The 7,946-nt window shown below is 24.5% G+C and overlaps 1 non-coding gene across 1 annotated transcript; it reads right to left on the bottom strand.

The window, feature by feature from the left end:
• Positions 1 to 624: 624 nt before the first annotated feature.
• Positions 625 to 706, bottom strand: TRNAL-UAA (transfer RNA leucine (anticodon UAA)). Its single transcript has one exon. It is a non-coding gene; the product is annotated as a tRNA-Leu (tRNA).
• Between the last annotated feature and the right edge of the window lie 7,240 nt (positions 707 to 7,946).

Here is a 7,946-nt window from a genome sequence, read left to right as displayed (position 1 = left end):
TTTTAATTCGTTTTTAGTTATTTAAATTAATTCAAGCAAAACTTTAGATTGCAAAATAGAACAGATTAATATAATAAACGTTATAAATTCGAGTTTTTTAATTCGTTTTTAGTTATTTAAATTAATTCAAGCAAAACTTTAGATTGCAAAATAGAACAGATTAATATAATAAACGTTATAAATTCGAGATTTTTAATTCGTTTTTAGTTATTTAAATTAATTCAAGCAAAACTTTAGATTGCAAAATAGAACAGATTAATATGATAAACGCTATAGATTCAAGTTTTTTAATTTCGTTTTATGCTTTTGAATTTGTTCAAGCAAAACTTAAGAATTATCCACAGATTTGGCTGTCTTTACTTATCTTTTGTTTACATAATTTTTACAATTTCCATTAATATGTCTTCTTCTTTCAAGAAAATTGATCAAGTATTTTTATTAATTTATTATTAGTGCCCATGCTTCTTCTTTAGTTACCATTCCTACCTCAAAACCAAAAACCTAAATAATATACATAACTATTTAATGTCATAATATCGCAAATACACTTTAATGCATGTATCAAATATTTATATATATACGCTTGCATTCTTAAATTTTTGTTATAATATCCAGTACAAAAACTGGTATCAGTGGGGTTCGAACCCACGCATCGTTCGATAATAGATCTTAAGTCCACCGCCTTAGACCACTCGGCCATGATACCTTAAAAAGGTGTTTTTTTATAGACATTAAAATGATGATATTATGAAAGCACCTTGCGCTATGTGCCGCAAATCATGGGCTGTACAAATTTTTAATGTAAAAGAGCCAACTATAAAAAATAGATAAAATAAGAGACTATACGCTGAAAAAAGAACAAAAAATCTTATATTGCGCACATGTCTATTATTTATAGCTTCGAAATGCTTTTTTTTGGTCACATTAAAAATATTTTTTTCTTTTTCCTTTTCATTTAATTTGTATGGAATGATGCACTCTATAAAATTATCAAATCTTTCTTTAATTTTTACAAAACTAAAACTTCAATAAAGATAATCATTTGGTTTTCTCTTCAATAAACACAATACAAAAAAAATTTACATCGTTTAATTATACAATTATCGAATTACTATTATGTTTATTATTTATGGGTTAATTTTCTTTTTATTAATTTTATCAATTTAGACGTGTTCAGCGTGTTGGGAACATTACACAACTCCTTGATACATCTTCCCCCAATCAATCTTCGTCAACTGCTCTTCTTCTCTTAAATGAGATGAGTTTAAGTGTCTTGCGGAGTGTGAGAGCTTGCACGTATGCTTTTACTTCGTCTGTGATTTTTAACTCCTTAACATATTTTTTATGGTTTTTTGTAACCACACCATTCCAAGTCATTACATATAGTATTATTCTTGCTTTACATTTGTAAATTAAACCAAGTTAATTCGCCAAGATGCCATACTTCATATATTTTTCATTCATAACTTCTGTTAAGATGTCTAGGCTAGTTCTATTTCAATCAACGTAATCTTTTTTTTTATCGTATAGAAAAATATCAGGTCTTTTTGTTTGGTTAAAATATCTGTTTTTTTCTGGTATCAACCTTTTTTCTGCATTTTCGTTTTCGCAAATCTCTTGTACATAAAGTTCTGATCTTTTTGGATTTCTTAAAGTTGTATCGTCTTAATAAGAGGAAATAAAAACATATTACAATTAAATTTATGATGTAATCTAGTATATAATTTAGCATAAAAACGATTTATTTCTGCCGTCTAATAAATCTAATAAAAAATTGGCGTTCTAAAATACAATAAATAATGATAAAACTAATATAAAAAAAATACTAAAATGTGTTTTTTTAGCAATATATATAATATGTATAAATTGTATTTTTTAAACATGTAAACTCTTTTAAAACTCAAAAAAATGCAAAATTTACTTATTATTGGGAATAATTGTTTTATATAAAAATTATCTGTGAATAATATCTATTTCTAGCCGATAAAAAATTTTGGAATACATACAATTATTTCGAATAAACGTTTTATATAAAAATAATATATGATAAACATATATTTCTAACCGAAATAAAATTCTGGAACACATAAAATTATTATATATAAATGTTTTATTAAAAAATAATATATGAAAAAAATATATTGTTGACCAACAAAAAAAATAAGAATTTATATGCATAAATTGTTTTAAAAAGATATGTATTTTACAAGAATAATATATGAAAAACATATATTATTAGCCAATAAAAAAAATAAGAATTTATATGCATAAATTGTTGTAAAAAGATCTGATTTCAAAAATTCTTAATAATATCTTCTTTATTTTGTCAAGCTATTTTTGATAAATGATATTTACAAGTTTGTTTGCTGTTATCATTTCATGATCTACCAAATTCAAAATGTACAGAATGCCGCCAAATAAACGATTAAGTCGGATACAGTGCTCAGGTAAATAAGAAATAATTTGTATAATTTAAATGTGACAAATATTTTAGATAATTTTATATCTGAATGTTTGAGCTTAACAAAGAAATATATTTTACCATGCTTCTATATAATTCGAAACAAAAATATACTAATTTATAGTGAAATTCTCTAAACATGTCTATTTAAAAAATAAATACGGCTTTAAAATATAATTATTCAAAAACTATTTATAAAAACACCCGCCTAAACTCCAAAATTATAATCAAATTTCGCTGTAATTTTGCCTTGAAAAGATCATAAAATATGTAATGAATCTAAATTAACCTTTAAATATAAATTGAAATAAATTGCTTTATGATAAGCGCAAGAAAATTATCAAAAGAACCATTTTTAGGGTGAATATTTGCAAAAAAAAATGATATTACATCAAATTCACAAGCTTAAATTTTGAAACTATCTCCTATGCAACTTTAACTAGCAAATATTAAAGGCAATATGGACATTCTTTGTTTGATCATACATTTAATAACTGGTTTTTATATAAATAGAGTAAAAATTACAAGAATTGGATCCTTTTAGAGTATATATTAAAAAAAAGGTTTAGAATTATAATTTAAATAGATTAAGTATAAAAATTACTGAATTATCTTCTTTAGTGTATATATTAAAAAAAAGGTTTATAATTCAAATTTATTTAGATTAAGTATAAAAATTACTGAATTATCTTCTTTAGTATATATATAAAAAAAAAGGGTTTAGATTTCAAATTTATTTAGATTGAGTATAAAAATTACAAGAATTTGATCCCTTTAGAGTATATATTAAAAAAAAGTGTTGAAATTGAAATTTATTTAGATTGAGTATAAAAATTACAAGAATTTGATCCCTTTAGAGTATATATTAAAAAAAAGGTTTAGAATTGAAATTTATTTAGATTGAGTATAAAAATTACAAGAATTTGATCCCTTTAGAGTATATATTAAAAAAAAGGTTTAGAATTGAAATTTATTTAGATTGAGTATAAAAATTACAAGAATTTGATCCATTTAGAGTATATATTAAAAAAAAGGTTTAGAATTGAAATTTATTTAGATTGAGTATAAAAATTACAAGAATTTGATCCATTTAGAGTATATATCTAAAAAAAGTGTTGAAATTCAAATTTATTTAGATTGAGTATAAAAATTACAAGAATTTGATCCCTTTAGAGTATATATTAAAAAAAAGGTTTAGAATTGAAATTTATTTAGATTGAGTATAAAAATTACAAGAATTTGATCCATTTAGAGTATATATCTAAAAAAAGTGTTGAAATTCAAATTTATTTAGATTGAGTATAAAAATTACAAGAATTTGATCCCTTTAGAGTATATATTAAAAAGAAGGTTTAGAATTCAAATTTCTTTGATTAAGTTAAAAATTACAAGAATTTGATCCCTTTAGAGTATATATTAAAAAAAAGGTTTAGAATTCAAATTTATTTAGATTGAGTATAAAAATTACAAGAATTTGATCCCTTTAGAGTATATATTAAAAAGAAGGTTTAGAATTCAAATTTCTTTGATTAAGTTAAAAATTACAAGAATTTGATCCCTTTAGAGTATATATTAAAAAAAAGGTTTAGAATTCAAATTTATTTAGATTGAGTATAAAAATTACAAAAATTTGATCCCTTTAGACCCTTTAGAGTATATATTAAAAAAAAAGGCTTTCAATTAGAATTTATTTAGATTACGTTAAATACCTCACCCTTAATTCTTTTTAGGGTTTCTTGACTTACACCAATAACCCTAGCATTTCTTGAAAAGTCTTGCGCAACGTCGTGCAAGTTATTTTTGACAAGGACTCTACAAATTACAATAGCAACACTTTCGACGGCTTCTTTAATCTGTTTGAGGGTATTTAGATGGCACTCGTGCTCAAAAATAAAAGTTTTTTCGAGAGTTTGAATATTTGAGCTATTTTTAAAGTTGAGGATATTTAACATTGAATGTATTTCTGGTTCAGTTGAGTATTTATCGATCAAAATTTTGTATGAATTGATAAAATCGTCTGTTTTGTTATTTATGAATGATTTTGACATTTCAGAAACTAAAATTTTCTTTACTGAATTTTTGTCGAATAAGTTGTGCATTTCCAGCAAAGTTTTTTTTTCGTTTGTATCGAGTAAAAGTTGAGAAACGCCTTTTCTTATTCCAGAATCTATTTCTACGAATCCATCGATATTCATATCGTTTGTTGTTTTTTGCTTATTATTTATACTATAATTCATTTCATTTTTAGTGTTTTTTTGTTCAATTAAATTAGAATTTCCTAAATGATTATCATGGTTTATATTTTTTGTTTCAAGCAAGTGAAATAATTTGTTTTCGACAATAAATCCGCATACTTCTTTATAAAAAGTGTTTTCAGCCCCAAATTTTAGAGAATTAAGCAAATAAACCTTTTTATCTCGATTTTTTATGCACTTAAGAACAATTGCAAACACGGTTTGAATGTAAATTTGCATAATATTTTTGGAATTACACTTAGATAAAATTCTTTTCATCATGAAATAGCAATCAAAAGCATAAAAATTACCCAAAAATAAACATTCTACGCTTTTTTCGAACATTCCAAAAAGAATAAATGAGAGAAACCTTCCAGATACATTTTTATAATTTTTGAACATGTCGTAAACGTTTTCTTTAGTGAATATACGCGGTGTACCTATAACCATAAGCCACAAATAATCTTCTAATGTTGTTATAACTGAATCCGAGGCATCTATTTCTGTTTTAGACACTATTTTTAGCATAAGAGACCTGAAAAAATCATTCGGTGAGCTTTTTCTGAGAACTAAACGAGATTTTTTGATATCTAAATTCCCAGAAAAATAGTCTAGAATAGTTTCTTTAAAATCTTTGCATGTTTGGCTAAAAAAGAATGTATATTCATTCAATAAATCGATTACTTTTTCTGTATCTCCACATCTAAAATGTGTATATATTTCTCCATAAAGGTATCTGCCATCAAATGAATCTAAGCTGATATCATCACCACCATATTTCATTTCAACAAACAAATAAACTTGATCTTCTTTATCTTGCACCTTTTCGTCAATATTCTTTCTCTGGAAAATAAATTCTTTATCAGAACCCATATGTTTTGATCTTTTGCAGAAATACTTTCCTTTATTTTCATCTATATATCTTGAAACATACTTTTTATACTTATTCTCAAGAAAATCTTTAGCACACTCACCTGACCCTAAAAACTCATAACAATCTCGAATAAAAGGACAACTAAATAAATCTGAATCTGGAAAATCGAAATCAACATTGTCCATATCACTAAACTGCATATTGTCAAATACACTCACACTACAATCCTTATTGTTCTTTAAACTCAACATATTGTCTGCCAAAAACTTGTTAAAATCGGACATCGTTTTTAGTTCAATCTCTTTTTCAATACAGAGGAGTTTTTCTTGTAACTTTAAATCAAGAAAAGACAATATTTCAAATTGATCTAAATGTGGTTTGATGTAATTTTGTGTTAGATCGAGCTTTGATTGTAGAAGTGTTGGATTCATTACTTCTGATATGTATTTATCTGTCCGTGGATGCTGCTGATTCTCTTTTATAAGCTTTTGAAGTGACGAACGGAAATATGAATAGTTTGGGATGCGTGGTAGTGGAAGAATAAAAGGATGTGGTGTCATTTAAAGGGGTATGATTAATAGAATAAATATAAATAATAGTAAAGAATAAGTGATTAGGATTTGATTCAATTTTAGATCATTGGAATAAATATAAATGATCAATGGAATAATTTATATGAAAAGGTTGAATATATAAAGATTTAGTATATCATAAGAATAAACCTAAGATTTATAAAAATGATGGCGCAAGACACTCTATCTCATCTTATTTGAGAGAAAAAGAGCAGTTTATGATGATAGATCAGGGGAAGATGTATCAAAAATTTGTGTAATGTTATTAATGGGCTGATTATGTCTCAATAGATGAAATTGATATAAATTAACTTAACCCATGAATAAAAAATAATTCTAAAATAATAGTAAATAATAAGTTATTAAGGTAAAGATTCAATTTTAGATCATTGGAATAAATATAAATGATCAATGGAATAATTTATATGAAAAGGTTGAATATATAAGATTTAATAATCATAGAATAAACCTAAGCTTTTTAAAAATGATGGCGCAAGACACTCTATCTCATCTTATTTGAGAGAAAAAAGCAGTTTATGATGATAGATCTGGGGAAGATGTATCAAAAATTTGTGTAATGTTCCCAATGGGCTGATTATGTCTCAATAGATGAAATTGATATAAATTAACTTAACCCATGAATAAAAAATAATCATAAAATAATAGTAAAGAATAAGTGATTAACGTAAAGATTCAATTTTAGATCATTAGTTTAAATATAAATGAATAATTTATATGAAAAGGTTGAATATATAAAGATTTAGTATATCATAAGAATAAACCTAAGCTTTTTAAAAATGATGGCGCAAGACACTCTATCTCATCTTATTTGAGAGAAAAAAGCAGTTTATGATGATAGATCTGGGGAAGATGTATCAAAAATTTGTGTAATGTTCCCAATGGGCTGATTATGTCTCAATAGATGAAATTGATATAAATTAACTTAACCCATGAATAAAAAATAATCATAAAATAATAGTAAAGAATAAGTGATTAACGTAAAGATTCAATTTTAGATCATTGGAATAAATATAAATGAATAATTTGTATGAAAAGGTTGAATATATAAGATTTAATAATCATAGAATAAACCTAAGCTTTTTAAAAATGATGGCGCAAGACACTCTATCTCATCTTATTTGAGAGAAAAAGAGCAGTTTATGATGATATATCTGGGGAAGATGTATCAAGGAGTTGTATAATGTTCCCAATGGGCTGGTTACGTCTAAATTGATAAAAATTAACTTAACCCATGAATAAAAAATAATTATAAAATAATAGTAAATAATAAGTTATTAAGGTAAAGATTCAATTTTAGATCATTGGAATAAATATAAATGAATAATTTGTATGAAAAGGTTGAATATATAAGATTTAATAATCATAGAATAAACCTAAGCTTTTTAAAAATGATGGCGCAAGACACTCTATCTCATCTTATTTGAGAGAAAAAGAGCAGTTTATGATGATAGATCTGGGGAAGATGTATAAAGGAGTTGTGTAATGTTCCCAATGGGCTGGTTACGTCTAAATTGATGAAAATTAACTTAACCCATGAATAAAAAATAATTATAAAATAATAGCAAATATAAGTTATTAAGGTAAATATTCAATTTTAGATCATTAGGATAAATATAAATGAATAATTTGTATGAAAATATTGATTTATATAAAAATTTAATACATCATCATAGAATAAACCTAAGCTTTTTAAATGATCTAAAGATGCAATAATGGCAAAGTATGTTATTTAAATACTTGATCAGTGATTATTTAATCGAAGGTTCAATAAATAAATATATTTT

This window comes from Rhyacophila brunnea, unplaced genomic scaffold (genome assembly GCF_057557595.1).
Source record: "Rhyacophila brunnea isolate RB1 unplaced genomic scaffold, BYU_Rbru_1.0 scaffold_103, whole genome shotgun sequence".
In the NCBI taxonomy this organism is placed as follows: domain Eukaryota; kingdom Metazoa; phylum Arthropoda; class Insecta; order Trichoptera; family Rhyacophilidae; genus Rhyacophila; species Rhyacophila brunnea.
Note: the sequence above shows the minus strand (reverse complement) of the source record. Positions and strands in the feature narration are given on the sequence as shown.